The sequence below is a fragment of the Megalobrama amblycephala genome, linkage group LG20 (assembly GCF_018812025.1).
Source record: "Megalobrama amblycephala isolate DHTTF-2021 linkage group LG20, ASM1881202v1, whole genome shotgun sequence".
Lineage (NCBI taxonomy): Eukaryota > Metazoa > Chordata > Actinopteri > Cypriniformes > Xenocyprididae > Megalobrama > Megalobrama amblycephala.
In genome coordinates this window covers 34,009,964-34,027,150 of record NC_063063.1, presented here as the reverse complement: position 1 = coordinate 34,027,150, position 17,187 = coordinate 34,009,964, and the positions used below count along the sequence as shown (strand labels likewise).

The window sequence follows — 17,187 nt, the reverse complement described above, 5'->3', positions numbered from 1 at the left end:
TATATATATATATATATATCTGAAAAATATATCTTTTAAAATAAATAAATAAATAAATATTTAAAAAATATATATAATAAATATATTATATAAAAATATATAAAATATATAATATATAAAAATGTATTTACATGTATATAACATATTTATTTATATATATAATTAATTGATTAATTAAGTATTTAAATATAATTAATATTACATCTGTATATGTATAATATTATACATAAAAACAGAAAAGAAACAAAACATTATATATATAAAAAATTTACATTTTTTTATTAATTAAATACATTTTTAATAATATTTAACTGGAATAAAAACAATTACATTATAAATTCAGATGGCAATTAAATTGAACAAATAATAATAATAATTTTATAATAAACAACTATAAACACTAGCAAACAGCTTGTTTGATCCATCAGTGGACGCACAGAGACACTCACGATCATCAGCTCTCTCTCTTCCTGTCACCCTCACTCTCTCTCTCTTTCTCTCTCTCTTCCTGTCACCCTCACTCTCTCTCTCTTTCTCTCTCTCTTCCTGTCTTTCTTTGTCTCTGTCACTCTCTTCCTTTGCCCTTTTATCATCAAAGACCACATCTGTTCCTTCGCTGCCTCTTAAGTGTGCTTGCGTTACCTTGACCGGCACACTTGCATTGTTAGTGAAGTGAAGGAGCAAAAATAAACAGGGCGTACCTTCCTAAACATCAATTGTTGCGGCAGGGGAAGAGAAAAATCCCACCGTGAGAGTGTCGCCGCGGTCATTTCCGCTAAACGTGTCGGTGCGTTGACAGTATCGGTGCGATATTAGCTGTAAAATTGTTTGTTCAGCTGATCTGATGTCAGTTTCACCTCAGGTTCATCTGGAGGTCTCGCAGTTCCTGGCAGGAACATGATCTCAGGCCTGGAATGAGAGAGGAAGAGTGTGAGCGCTGTCGGACATGAAGATGATTATGTTTTCTAACAACTCTGTCACTTTGTAAGGGGGATTCATGAAGGGACACTTCATGGATTATGAGTTTAAAGTTAAAATATCGTGTTGATCGAAGTTTGTGATGTTCTTGAACAGACCAAGTTAAATGCTGGAGGAAAATGTGCCTATGAAATAAACGAGTGATTTCACATTATTAGATGAACAAACCACAAAAACACATTCTTTCTAGCTTAAAAGTTTAGTTCACCCAAAAATGAAAATTATCCCATGATTTACTCACCCTCTAGCCATCCTGGGTGTATATGGCTATCTTCTTTCAGACGAACACAATCAGAGTTATATTAAAAATATCCCGGCTCTTCCAAGCTTTATAATGGGAGTGAATGGGGGCCGAGATTTTGAAGGCCAAAAAAGTGCATCCATCCATCATAAAAGTAATCCATACGGCTCCAAGGGGATAATAAAGGCCTTCTGAAGAGAAGCCATTGGTTTTTGTCAGAAAAATAACCATATTTAAAACTTTAGATTACTTTTATGATGGATGGATGCACTTTTTTGGCCTTCAAAATCTCGGACCCCATTCACTCCCATTATAAAGCTTGAAAGAACATAGCTGAGATGGCTTGAGAGTGAATAAATCATGTTATAATTTTCATTTTTGGGTAAACTATCACTTTAAGGTTTCAAATATATGCTTGAACAGAACTGCATGAAGCACTAAGAACAAAAATATCATTCTAACAACTAATTCAATCAACATAAATAACAAATTAAATTAATATTTTAAGAATTACATGCATGCTTTTAAGTGCACTAGTTAAGTGACACTTTACAAGATTGCATTTGTTAACATCAAATCTAGTAGTGATCTTACTTAATGTAAATTTGACATTTACAAATGCATTAAAATTATAATTTTTATCTGGTTATATTAGTTAATGCACCTGAGCTAACATTAATATTAACAAAATATTGTTAGTTGATATTAATGCATTAACTACTGTACGTTAACTAACATGACCTTACAGTAAAGAGTTAGCCGAAGTTAAAGAGCCGAAGGAAACGCAGGGTCGCTGTGACAGCTGTGTGTCTTCCTGAGGACGGAGACACCAAGAACGTCCCACACATGAATGAGTCCTGAAGGAATGTCCTGGGTTTAATACGAGTTAAGCCGACTCGAGCTGTCAGTTACTGCGGGAAATAACAGAGACTCGTCCCTCGGGCTGTCAAACTAGAAAATTATACGTTAACATGAGACTACATTGTAAAGTTGTGAATTAGACAATGATTAGTGGAGTGTGTTTTACAAGACAATAGTTTAGTCTCTCTACTTCAAAATGTCTTATTGAATTCAATGTGTTACTTGCTATTTCTTTGTAATTATTTGTGAAATTGTATAGCAATTTCTAGTCAAGTCAAGTCAAGTCAAATTTATTTATATAGCGCTTTTTACAATTGGTAATTGTTTCAAAGCAGCTTTACATATTAGGAGCCAAAAAAAGAGAAATGGTTAAAATAACTTCAAGCAAGCGTGGTAATATGTAACTATACAAGTGTGCTAATTAGCCATGCGGCTGATCCCAGGGGTAAAAAAACCCCTAGGAGAAAAACCCAGCGTGCTAGCACTGGGATTAGGAGGGAAAAAACCCCTCAAATAAAAAGCAAATCCTACACCAATAAAATAACTTCTTTGTCTGTGTAAAGATGCATTATTAACTATTTCAGTGCATGTAAAAGAGGGTAAAGAGGTGACTTCCACATGTCAATCACCAATAGGCTGGTAATATTTTTATGTATTCTAACAATGCAGTGTCGTGAGAACATGAACATGAATGACACTCGGGACTTCAAGAGTTAAAGCCTTGGTAATTTAAATATTCAAGTGCAAGAAGATGCGAAAGAGAACTGAATTTGTTACTCACTCAGAAACAGAAAGTCTCAGACAGCGTGAGAATACTGAAGTGAGCTTTTTGCGCTTGAACATACCAATTTACCACAAAAATGCCTGTCTCGGCGAGTATGGCATCGGTGTATTGGATCTGTGCAGCTCTTAAAGTGACAGCAGCATAATATTTCTGCAGCTATCTGAGTTTTTAATGTTAATCAAACAGAGGACACTGCTCTCGACTGAATAACTTTTGTAACTTCAATAATTTAATTTATACATTGTATTGCATTTGATAACTTTATTCAATGTCTCTACTTGAAAACTATTGTCTTTAATAATGGTTTAAACTTATATTAATTAAGCTAGTGTCGAAACTGGAATACGGAATTGTGAATTTTCACTGGTATCTACAATTTTGGTGTCATTGCTGCCTGTTTTTGTGAAGACGGTTGCATGGCCGGTAAATTTCCTGAAGCCAGCGGTGGGTTAGGTCCTGTTTAAAGCACTTTAAATATGTAAAAAAGCATGACGCTATGATAGAGTTTAACTTGAATTGAAACAAAAACACTTAATATCTCTGACCAGCTATTTTATGATATTTAGCAATACTTCTGAAACAAACAAACACAAATATTATAACTCTTTCCAATCACAAAAGCCATAGGAAACCCCCAGGGCATCGTTCTTCTCTTACACAGCATCATTTCAGCAACCGGTGCCCTGCGGGGCCTTAAACAACTCACGCAATTCATTATGGAGGATTTGACGAGAGTCTGATGGCAGCCGGCCACGTTAACGCTTTCCTCAGGGTAACAGCTGCAACACAACACATCCGAGAGAGACAGATGTGCCTCTCACATCATAAACACTCACACAAACCTCTGTCCTTTCTGTGTACAGAGCGACAGTCTTCCTCCAATAACAGCTGCTGATGAGAGAGTTTAAGCTCTGGCAGTAACAGTTGTGTGTATGAGGCGGATCAGTACAGCAGAAGACATCTTGTAAATTGTAAAGTATTACATGCATGTGTCTTTTACAGATTACACACTGCAACGACCTCCAAGGGGAAAAAAGGGTGGATGGAGGAAAGAAGAATTAAATTCAAACTGAACTATTTTACCCAACATTTATTTATGCTCATGTCACACACTGGAACTTATTTAGACACACACAGATTGATTAATGGATATTAGTCATCTTCATTTTGATGAAATGATATAAATTCTTAAATCGTTTTCTGTTGAACAAAACATCATTAAACATTATTTGTAGCAATAATAATGTTACTTTTGATACGAAACAAAGTCTCAGCTTTCAAATTCTGTCAGCTTTATCACTAAATTCACTTTAGTGTCTCTTTAGAGTGTGCCGACAGATCGCTGTATTGAACCGGTCATCTCTTCCTCTTTACTGTTTGTTACAGCACCAAACAAACATGACTGAACATCAGAAGGAATGTTGAAAGGTTCAGTACAACTTATACTGAAATGAATCATGTCTGTAATCGATCAATCAGTGTTTCAGCTGTGGAAAGACGTCAATAAAACAGATGGAGAACAATATGTCACATGTCACATTTACCTCAGGAAAGCCACTAGAAACTCATTTGTTAACTAGAAAAAAATAACTAATCTGCTTAGACTCCACTGACTCCAACCCAATCGCTGGGTTAAAACAGCCCATTCGCTAAATTAAAACAGCCCAGTTGCTGGGTTAAAATAGCCCATTCGCTGGGTTAAAACAGCCCAATTGCTGGGTTAAAACAGTCCATTCGCTGGGTTAAAACAGCCCAATTGCTGGGTTAAAACAGCCCATTTGCTGGGTTAAAACAGCCCATTCGCTGGGTTAAAACAGCCCAATTGCTGGGTTAAAACAGTCCATTCGCTGGGTTAAAACAGCCCAATTGCTGGGTTAAAACAGCCCAATTGCTGGGTTAAAACAGCCCATTTGCTGGGTTAAAACAGACCGTTCACTGGGTTAAAACAGACCGTTCACTGGGTTAAAACAGCCCATTCACTGGGTTAAAACAGCATAATCGCTGGGTTAAAACAGCCCATTCGCTGGGTTAAAACAGCCCATTTGCTGGGTTAAAACAGCCCAATTGCTGGGTTAAAACAGTCCATTCGCTGGGTTAAAACAGCCCAATTGCTGGGTTAAAACAGCCCATTTGCTGGGTTAAAACAGACCGTTCACTGGGTTAAAACAGCCCGTTCACTGGGTTAAAACAGCCCATTCGCTGGGTTAAAATAGCCCAATCTCTGGGTTAAAACAGCCCATTCACTGGGTTAAAACAACACAATCGCTGGGTTAAAACAGCATAATCGCTAGGTTAAAACAGCCCAATTGCTGGGTTAAAACAACCCATTTGCTGGGTTAAAACAGCTCATTCGCTGGGTTAAAACAGCCCAATTGCTGGGTTAAAACAGCCCATTTGCTGGGTTAAAACAGCCCAATCGCTGGGTTAAAACAGACCGTTCACTGGGTTAAAACAGTGTAATCGCTGGGTTAAAACAGCCCATTCGCTGGGTTAAAACAGCCCATTCGCTGGGTTAAAATAGCCCAATCTCTGGGTTAAAACAGCCCATTCACTGGGTTAAAATAACCCAATCGCTGGGTTAAAACAGCATAATCGCTAGGTTAAAACAGCCCAATTGCTGGGTTAAAACAGCCCATTTGCTGGGTTAAAACAGCTCATTCGCTGGGTTAAAACAGCCCAATTGCTGGGTTAAAACAGCCCATTTGCTGGGTTAAAACAGCCCAATCGCTGGGTTAAAACAGACCATTCACTGGGTTAAAACAGCCCAATCGCTGGGTTAAAACAGCCCATTTGCTGGGTTAAAACAGCCCAATCGCTGGGTTAAAACAGCCCATTCGCTGGGTTAAAACAGCCCATTCGCCGGGTTAAAACAGCCCATTCGCCGGGTTAAAACAGCCCAATCACTCGGATTGTCCATTTTCAACCCAACTTGGGTTGTTTTTATCCCAGCATTTTTTTAGAGTGTACATTTCAATAACAAATTGGAGTTAAAACATTTATACCACTAAAGAGTTGATATAAAAACTGCCATAAGTGTAATTTAATTGTTTGTAACTTTTTGTTTGACTGTTGATTCTAAAACTAAATGCTAATTGAATTTGGACTCTGTTATAATATTAAAGGTTAAAATGAGCAACATTGTAACAGCTGACAGAGTTTTACATGATCATTTTTTCTTTGAATTAAACAGGATCTTTTCCCTACTGTACCTTTAAGTCTTAAACATGCCTATAACCTCAGCTAATTTCCAGGATAGTTTATTGGCATTCTTCAGGAGGGCAAAATTACTGAATATACAGGTGTTGATACTGACATAATATATTTTGTGATGTTTCATCCGCATAAACACCCAAAATAGAAATGGCCTGCACACCTGGACTGACTTTAACTTTGAATAAACAGTCAAAGATCAGTTTCAGTCCTGAATCCATCTGGATCACATGAGTTACTGCTGCTTATGCAAACATGACATCTCAGATAAACAATGATAAGCTTCAAAGAGGATATTCACAACGGACTCACAATTTATGGCCCGCAATAAACTTCGCTCTTATCTGCTCACTGATTATTCTTTCTGCGAAGGGCTGGGAATGGAGATCCGCTTCCACTTTTAGAAAATGACTGGAACCGAATGAGTTTCATGACGATTCTTGAACATCTTCCTATGAAAGAACAAATATCATGTTGTTTGCCATTACACACAGCATGCCGAGAGTCGTCTAACTCATGTGACAGCAGTGTTTTGTCAGTTTTGAAACTACTGTAAAAAACACCAAACATGAGCACTGGAAGAACCAAAGGCGTTTGGACGGAAGAATTATTGAGAAAAAAAGCCTGAAGGCCCGTGACCTCCACTTCAGCTTTTTAATAAGACTCTGGAAAGCATTTGCATCTCATAAAACACTTTTACGGATGAGTCCCAGAGCTGTCGGCTGAGACACTACATCACTGTCCTACATGAACAGCTGCGCTCGCTCTCGCTCTTATCGCCGCACTCTCGTACACGCCATTCGTCAGGATGAGCCCACTTCCTGTTGCCATCGCACAGATGAGATAGTTTCCATGTATGAGCACATGAACCTGGCACACGGGGTTTCATTTCACGTTATTAATAAAGCAAGGTCCGAGTCCAGTGACAGATTTATAGTTTAGTGTAAAGAGACAGTGCAGTGGCGGGACACAGGACACAGATTTTTACCTTGGACGAAATCTGGCAGCACAACAAAGCACCAATACTGTTTATCGTACAAAAATGTCTGTGGAGTCGGATTTTGAAGCAGATTAATAATAGCAGGAGAGGGGGAGGGGCTTTCTCACTCTGGAGAGCGACTGATTGGTCAAAAATCTGGGAAGTGCAAAAAATTTTTTTTAAATAAATAAAAAATAAAATCTGTTTAATACAATAAATTATATTAATAAATTAAATGATAATTTAATAATTTAAAAACACAAATCTGATAAAATAAAATAAATTAAATTATAATTAATTCAAAAACAAAAATCTGCTTAAATAAAATAAATAATACTATATTAAATTATAATAATTAAATAACTGAAAAACACAAATCTGCTAAAATAAAAAACATCATTAAAATAATATAATAATTCAATAACAACTCTGCTGAAATGAAATAATTATATTAAATTCAATAATTCAAAATAATGTCAATTTTTAGTATTACACTAGCATAAACCACATGATTCTATGGTTAGTCGCATTTTATCATTGTTTCTGGAGCCATTTTTGGGTCACGACCCATCAGTTGTGATCCACTGACTCCAGGCCACTTTGAAATGTCGCGTACGGTTTACATCCCATGTTTATATGGACACTACTTCCTGTTAACCGAAAAAATGGGATGGGATGGGCTGCGACAAACACTTTATGAGTCAAGGTTGAAAAACACTGCAGTAATAAATCATTGCAAGTTCCCATTTGGTTTAGCGAGTTGATATGAAGCAAAACAGGATTTAAATTCTTATCGGGGCAGCAGAGACTGTATCCTCTAACCTGAATCATACAGGGGAAATTCACCTCACAATTTCCACACACACACACACACACAGAGCGCATGAATGGTTAGTAGGATAAATGACCCGTGTCCTGGAGCTGTGCATGTGTGTGCTGCTATCAGGAGTAATTGTCCCGTGTGCTTCCTGTCAGGCTGATATAAATTAAACATACACGTCCACCTGTTTATGCCATCTCATCTTTATAAATGCAGTCTGGCAAACGTCTGAAGAGATCTCATGACCTACATCAAAGTGTCCCAGTGTTTAGAGCCGCTTGAGATGTTATAATACCACAGCAGCAGAAAGAGGCGAAACACGGCCTGGACGCTCAGCTAGAGAAACCAATGCCACGTCCTGAGAATAAAATAAAATAAAATAAAATAAATAATAAAAAACATAAAATAAATAAAATAATTAAACAGAATAAAATTAAATTAAATTAAATTAAATAGAATAAAATAAAATGAGAATTGAATCAAACAGAATAAAATAAAATTAAATGAAATAGAATAGAATAAAATAATAAAATAAAATAATGGAATTAAATAGAAAAGAATAGAATAGAAAATAAAATATAAAACAAATAAAATAAAATAATTAAACAGAATAAAATAAAATAAACTAGAATAGAATAAAATAATTAAACAGAATAAATTAAATTAAATTAAATAGAATAAAATAAAATAAAATAGAATTGAATAAAATAAAATAAAATAAAATGAAATGAAATGGAATAGAATAGAATAGAATAAATAAAATAATAAAATAAAATAAAATAAAATAATGGAATTAAATAGAATAGAATAGAATAAATATATTAAAAAATAGAATAGAATTAAACAGAATAAAGTTAAATAAAATTAAATAGAAAAGAATAGAAAAAAATACAATAAAATAAAATTGAAAATAAAATTAAAATAAAATAATTAAACAGAATAAAATAAAATAGAATTAAACAGAATAAAATAAAATGAAATAGAATAGAATAGAATAGAATAAAATAAAATAATAAAATAAAATAAAATAATGGAATTAAATAGAATAGAATAGAATAAATATAAAATAAAAAAATAAAAAAATAATAGAACAGAATTAAACAGAATAAAATTAAATAAAATTAAATAGAAAAGAATAGAAAAAAATACAATGAAATAAAATAAAAAAAATAAAATAAAAATAAAATAAAATAATTAAACAGAATAAAATAAAATAAAATAGAAATGATTTAAACAGAATAAAATAAAATGAAATAGAATAGAATAAATAAAATAATAAAATAAAACAAAATAATGGAATTAAATTAAATAGAATAGAATAGAATAAAATAAAAATAAAATAACAGAATAGAATAGAATTAAACAGAATAAAATAAAATAAAAATTTAATAAAAAGAATAGAAAAAATACAATAAAATAAAATTAAACAAAATTAAAATTAAATTAAATTACATTAAATAAAATAGAATTAAATAGAGTAGAATACAAAACAATAAAATAGAATAAAACAAATAAATGAATAAAAATTACATTACATTAAATAGACAAAAATTATATTAAGTTAAAAAAAAAATTTAATTAAAATGTATAATAAATTAATATACATTAATTAGGACACACATCCTGGACTCTCAACTACAGCTCTGAGAAGCAATACTACTTGTCCTGAGAAAATAAAATAATAACATATAATATAATATAAATAATAACATTAATAAATATAATATAATATAATATAATATAATATAATATAATATAATATAATATAATATAATATAATAAGCTGAAATTAATGTTATATTTTAAATGTAATGTTTTGTGACCTGGACATGTTCAGCACTGCAGTGATGTCAGTGGTTTTGTTTCTCTAGTTTGTTTAAGGATAAACTCATCTAGACACACAAACACACACCAAAGGATGACCAAAGAAAGAGAACAACACACACACACACACACACACACACACACGTTTGATTCTATAATCGACTCCACTTGACTGGTCATACATCACTGAGCTCCACACACACACAGACACACACAGACACACACACACACACAAACACACAGACACACACAGACACACACAGACACACACACACACACACACACACTTGTCCTATTCTCTCTACTGCCGCCTGCACATTTGCCAAGGTCGACACTAGGAAATGATACGGAGATAGTGTCAGTAGATTTATGTTCTCGCTCTCTCTCCGTGTGTGTATTTACAGAAAAAAAGCTCACAGATGTTGTCCTCTCTCGCCCTGAAATCACACGTGTAACCTGACGCAACAACGTTTGTGAATATCAGTCATGTGACTATAGAATTATGCACAGTCAAGAAGACTACAAAATAAATAATGCACCTATTCTGCTTTTCTCCGTCCTCATCTGTCTTTAGTGTGTAATGCTGCTGTTTGAGTTCTTCTCTACATCAGTGTTTCTGAACGCCATCTTGAGTTTCTTCACAATATTCCTCATTTAAATAATTCATGCGCAGAATAAAGGGGCGGGGCCTGGTTGAGTTAGTTAGTAGTGTGTTGAAACTGGCGGTTATGGTAAGGGGCGGGACGTTTCCCAAACACCAATCACAACACACTGCTCCAGCCGACCAATCAGAGCACATTGTGCTTTTCAGAAGGAGGGGCTTCATAGAGACAGGAAGTAAACAGAGCGTTACTGACAGACTGGGAAGAGAGGAGCTGCAACAATGAGGAAAATAATCAACTGTTCTAGTAGAGCCCAACTTAACTTCTGACCGTTACACTAAAGCTCACAGAATTAAAATATGTTCTTGAACTGAAAGTAAGACAGTTCATGTGGATCTCAAATGTAAAGAGTAAACGTGTGTGTGTTTGATGTCCACTCTCTGTCTTCACAGTGCAGTAAGTGTGTTTGTGCTGCTGACCGCTGTGAAATTACAGCTCTGGAACAGCTGCTCGATTAAACTGTAACTCAACATCACTGACCGCTCTCGCTTACACAACCAATTAGAGCTGATTTATGACCCTGACGGACAATCGGAGCGCTCTGGACCCGAGGGAGAGGACGGATACGTTTACGCTGCTGTTTTTAGCTCTTGTGTAGGAATTGAACAGGTTGTGGGGTCAGATCCCAGGCTGTGGTGTGTGACCTCTGACCTCATGAAGGGGTTACAGTAGTGCTGCTGAGCTTCTCTCTCTGGACTGAAGGTCATGTGATCCTCCAGTCTGCTGAGATCACTGATAGGCTGAAATGAACTTTGGTATGATTTTACAAAGCGCCGTTCCAAAAACCGGCTGTATACTGCCTACATAGACAGCTGTCTTCTGAGACAACATTTCTCATTTTTGTTTTTAATTTAAGTCGTAAAATTGCTGAAACTAATAAAGGCATGTTGCTTAATCTCTTCATTTAGGTTTGGTTTAGCTTACTTTGTGTTTGGCTGGTTAATTAGTATCTGGTGTGTGTGTGTGTGTGTGTGTGTAGTTTCAGATGTCTCTTGGGAAATCTACAGCCTCCCTCTGGTTACTGTTTTTCTCTTCTGCACACAAAAATACAGTATCATGTAGAGTGTGTCTGTCTATGACCCAGAGTGTCTTTAAACGAATGGCTGAATGCTAACAAAACGTCTAATGTGAGGACATGTAAATATAAATATAGCTGCGAGCGGTTCAAGCACTTTGAGACTTTTCATTACATATTATTTTATTTTTATTTGGCAAACATGTAAGCACTTAGATAATGATGGAAAAGACCATTTACAGGCAATTTAGTAAGGAAAAATATGGTTTTTAAAGATTTTTTGACAGTTATAGCGCCACCTATTGCCCGATCGCCATCACTTTTTTGGGGGGGTGTTCTCAGAGTGTATCCATACATGTGTGTGTCAAATTTGGTGAAAATATCTCAGTTCGTTTTCGAAGTCATCAACACATAATTTAATTGGATATTTCTGCCGCTTCCTATCAAAATTTTGACATTTGGGCATTAGTGCATGGTTAACGAACTATGATTCTGTATTTCCTACAGTCATTTCATCTCAATTGGACTAACGGTTTCGAAGTTATTCGCAAAAGTTTTTTAAATGCTAAATCACAACGTTGCACAAACCATACGCCGAAACCTGGCATGTTTGGTATCGTTGGACTCAGCAAGGATTCAGGAGTCTAAAAGCAGTTGAAAATTTAATTTTACCACTAGGTGGCACTGGTTCGAAACTTCTCAGGCTCCTTCAGGGCATCATGCCGAGGACCCATACCGAGTTTCGTTCCAATCGGCCTCTATTAACTTTGTTTGTAATAGCTGTTTTCATGTTTTTTCATGTTATAGCGCCACCAAGTGTCCAATCGCTGCGATTTTTTTACTGTGACGTCAAATTGAGATCATACACATGTGTACCAAGTTTGCTGAAAATATCTAATTTCATTCTCGAGTTATAACCATTTTAGTAAAAGTGGCTCCACCCATAATGAACCTTTTTAGCGAACGTGAATCGAAATTTCAACTTTTTTTTGATAATTATTCATATTCCAACTCCAGAGAATCTTTCTGCAATGGTTTGGTTCCGATCAGGTGAAAAACGTAGGATTAGTTTGCAAAAGCAATAATCATAAATGTTTCTTGAGCATCAAATCATCATATCAGAATGATTTCTGAAGGATCATGTGACACTGAAGACTGGAGTAATGATGCTGAAAATTCACAGGAATAAATTACACTTTACTATATATTCACATAGAAAACAGCTGATTTACACTGGAATAATATTTCACTCTTTTACTGTATTTTTGATAGCTTTGGTGAGCAGAAGAGACTCTTGAATGGTTCTTTATCTCTTTTTTCGACCCAGTTTAGGTTTGTGACCTGCATGACCTTTGCTCTTGTGTTCAGTTCATCTGGAGTTTAGTGTTTTGGTGTCAGTTGTGTTTGTGTATTTGCATCACTGACAGGTGAGAGGTTGTAAATAACGTCTGATCTTCAGCTCCAGACCACCTGAGAGCGGGAGGAATGTCCCTCGTCCCTGCGACTCTCCTCGCGGTCAGGTGACGTGTTTGCTGAGCTTTAATTTACGACGACCGAGAGAAGCTGATAATTGTAGCCGCTGTCCGTGTGTTTTGATGTATAGCGTTAATCAGCCGTGTGTCCTGCTCGTGTCCTGCGTTTGACCTCGCTCTGATCACATGAGCAGTTCCTTCAGCTTTCATCTGTTAACGACGGTGTTTGTGTTTGTGTTTGAGATGTTAAAGGGTCATAAACGGAGGCACACCCTGTCCACGGAGATTTACATGACTGAACTCAATCTCATAAAGCTTCAGGACACGACAAACGCCCGTTTAGTCAAATGAGTCATTCGCCGTCTTTCTCTGGCTTTTAGTTGCTTCAAAACACGTCTTCTTCACAAAGTGTTCAGGACTAGACTAATCTTTTTTACAGCATTCGACCTTTTATTGTAAAGATTTTCATTGGCTTTGGCAAATTTCATTCACACTACATTTGACTTCAGTAATGGATCTGTTTTTGATTCAGCGTCTCCATGTTTCCCAATACAAGCCTCTTTATAAGTCTATCCTTATTTCATATAATTGCTGTAACTTTTAAATTAGCATTAAATGGCTTTACATCACTTCTGAAATTCTGCATGATTTACAGCAATAACCTTAAACAACTGATATAACAATCTTGATGATCTCAGACGAAAATAAAAGTCCTTTCAGAGGCGGAACTATTACATTTTGAGGAAATGTTCAGGATAAGCCTGATTTTTTCTTTATTTTATTTTATCGAAATAATGTACACCTAAAGAATCATTCACACATGATGCAATGCGTATTAAAGTAAATGTTTAAAATGGATTAGGCATTTTTATTTATTTATTTATTGTATTTTATTTTATTTTAATATTAATATACACTAAAATCAATCACACATGGCAGAATGTTTTAAAGTAAATATTTACAATATTTACAAATGATTTAATTTAATTTATTTTATTTATTTTTTATTCTATTTTATTTTATTTTATTGAAATAATGTACACCTAAAGAATCATTCACACATGATGCAATGTGTATTAAAGTAAATGTTTGTTTAAAATGTTTTAGGCATGTTTATTTTTATTTTATTTTTTATTTTAATGTACACTAAAAATAAATCACACATGATGGAATGTGTATTAAAGTAAATATTTACAATATTCACAAATTTTTATTTTTTTTATTTTATTAATTTAATTTAATTTATTAAAATAATGTACACCTAAAGAATCGTTCATACATGATGCATTAAATGCATATGGTGTATTAAAGTAAATGTTCAAAAGGGTGTTTATTTTATTTTATATGATTTTATTTTTTATTGAAATAATGTACACTAAAAATCAATTACAACGGAATGTGAATTAAAGGAAATTTTCCACAATGGTTTAGACATTTTTTATGTTTTTCATATTTTATTTTATCTTATCTTATCTTATCTTATCTTATCTTATCTTATTGAAGTAATGTATACCTAAAGAATCATTCACACATGATGCAATGTGTATTAAAGTAAATATTCACAATGGTTTAGACATATTTAATTTTTTAAATATTGTACACAAAAAAAAAAAAAAATTGATTTGACCTAAATGTCTATTAAAGTAAATATTCACAATGGTTTAGACATTTTATTTAGTTTTATTTGATATAATGTGCAGTAAAGCATCATTCACATGTCAGAATGTGTTTTCATTTCTCACTGACTTTGATAGTGACCTGTCAGTCAAACAGTGAACACAGTCTCACAGAAGAAAGAGAACAAACGTCTTTCATGCCACACCTTTTTTTCTCTCTTTCTTCTGTTGAATCTGTTTGTTTCAGCTGGAGCTTCAGATCTAATTTGGTCTTGGTGGAATGTTTAGGGCTGTTCCTGCTTCTGGAAAGTCTTCAGGACACCTGTGACGGGATGTTGCTGGAAATCCCCCTCCAGGGAACTTTATATAGTGTGTGTGTGTGTGTGTGTGTGTTATAATAGAAAATGTGTCGCTTGAGTCTTTGAAGCCGTTTGTCTTCCAACTAACTCTAACAGTCTTATTAGCAACTATTTTAGTGTCTCAAAAGTACTAGACCGACGGTCAGAATCCAGACAGAAACGCTCAAACATCCTCACATGATCACAGTCAGCCAGTGTTTGTGCTCGTGCAGCAGCATGTTCACCGTAAACACTAATCGAGGATCAGCTAAGCCGATTTCCGGAGGAAATGCGTTATATGAATAATCACATTATCTATTATATTAGACTGGATTAATTACAGACTGCAGTGTGAGTCGGCTGATCTCAGCTCAGCGTCTGAGGCCTTTATTCAGTGTGTAAACACTAAGCTGATAATACTATTAGACGAGATGAGATTCCCGTCAGTGAGACTGTGAGAGGAAGAGCTGGACTGACCGTCATCATGTGTGTTTGAGCTCTCCTGAAACCACCAAATTTACTGTTCAATGAAAGGTTTTTGCAGCGTAATTGTTCAGTTTCAATTTTAAGTTCTCGTGTTATCTCATAATAGTGATGTGGATCCTGAAAAAACATGTTTGTGACGTACGACACGCTTCGAGCTTGTGCTGCTCTGATCAGAGATTGTTGTTCAGGATGAATGAGGGAAAGTCGAGCTCAAACAACCTGAATAAACGACAGAATGCAATTACCCTCTGAAGCACACACACACACACACTCCTAAAGCAATTTATCTCCTGTCAGCGGATACAGTTCACAGCATCATGACACACACACACACACACTCATTCATTAAACACTAAGATGACAAATCTGAAGGTGTCAGACAACAGGCAGAATCACCGAACATCCGTCTCTCTCTCTCTCTCTCTCTCTCTCTGATGGAGTTCATGTGTTCAGAGGAGAGATGGAGTCGCTGGCTCAGCACTTCCAGTCTCCTCCACATCCACATGCATGCAGAGTAATTCAGATGATGTTGTTTTCCAGTGTGTGTTTACTGAGTTTATGAAATCATAATCCTAACTTCACTAAAAACAGGTTTGAACATGTTCTCTGTATCCTGACGTTTGACTGCTGCACTGTAAAATACAAAAAGACTGAAAATTATGGGTAAAAAAAGAAAGAAACTTGCTGTAAATATGGTAGCAACATTTAAAGTTTTACAGATTTAACTTAAATTTACAGTTAAAAAGATCATATATTGATATAATGTTAATATACCCAAAGTACTAAAGTAAATGTCTTTTTATAATTCTGACTATTTCTTGCAATTGCAAATTTATAACTTGCAATTGTTGCAACTCAGAATGTTGCAACTCAAATTTGCCCCTATTTGGGTGTGAGCAAAAACACAACATTTGTGTGTGTCCCTTTAAATGCAAATGAGCTGCTGCTCCCGCCCCCTTTCCAGAAGAGGGTGGAGCTTTAACAGCTCAACAACAACAAAGCTGGAGAATCTCACGCAGCCAAAATGACGACGGTGTTCAGCCTTACATTGTTCAAACCGGAGTCGACACTGATGGAGAGACTCAGGAAGAAGTTACAACTTTTAGACGTTTCTGAATGGTTAGTGGATAAATTGATGTAGTTGCTGTGGAGTTGATTCAACTCATCCACTAGCATGTGCTGTCATGTTCATCTTTTGTGTTGAATTGACCCTCGTTTGTGAAGCAGTCCGGCGTAAAATGACGGCATGTCAACAACACTCGACTACAACAACTCTTCCTCTTCTCTAAAGCAGCCCAACATGGCCCCGCCCCCTTTGTTGTGTGTTCTCAGGGGCGGGGTTTATGTAAATTTTAGGGTTAGTGATGTCACAAACCCAGGAAGAAGCTCGTTGTAGTCCTTAAAAAGTGATTTCTGTAAAAGAAAATATCTCTCTTTGCATTGAACTTTGAGCGTCGTAACTTTGCAGATGTTGTTTATGATCAAACAGCAACATTACACACTAACTAAAGTTAAAAAAGTCAAATCATAATCAACCACTGCTTTAATGTTAACAGGTTTTTACTGCGATAATTTTTTACAGCAAGGTTCGGCTTGTGTGCATCAAAACATCAGATCTGAGAATAAATTCAGAACATGGCCTCGTCCACACACACACACACACACACACACACACACACACACACACGCTCTGAATTTATTTTCTTGAGAAACAAGAGAACGACCAGCGGAGAAAAATGTGATCGTCGTGATAAACGAGGGGCGAAGAAAGAAGAAGAGAATCACAGACACATCATACATCATCAGAGAGATTGTTCTGAACCTGTAATTAATTCAGCTCAAACTGTTTTTTGTGGTTGTAAATATTATACTATATTAAAGTTTGAACTCCCTTTGACCTG

At 35.3% G+C, this 17,187-nt stretch overlaps 1 long non-coding RNA gene across 1 annotated transcript in view; it reads right to left on the bottom strand.

Annotated features, from left to right (window-relative positions):
* Positions 1–17,187, bottom strand: part of LOC125255356 — a 65,235-nt gene that overhangs the window by 10,708 nt on the left and 37,340 nt on the right. The window contains exon 2 of the long non-coding RNA XR_007181887.1: positions 702–909. This is a non-coding gene — a long non-coding RNA (uncharacterized LOC125255356). The remainder of the gene's footprint in view (positions 1–701; positions 910–17,187) is intronic.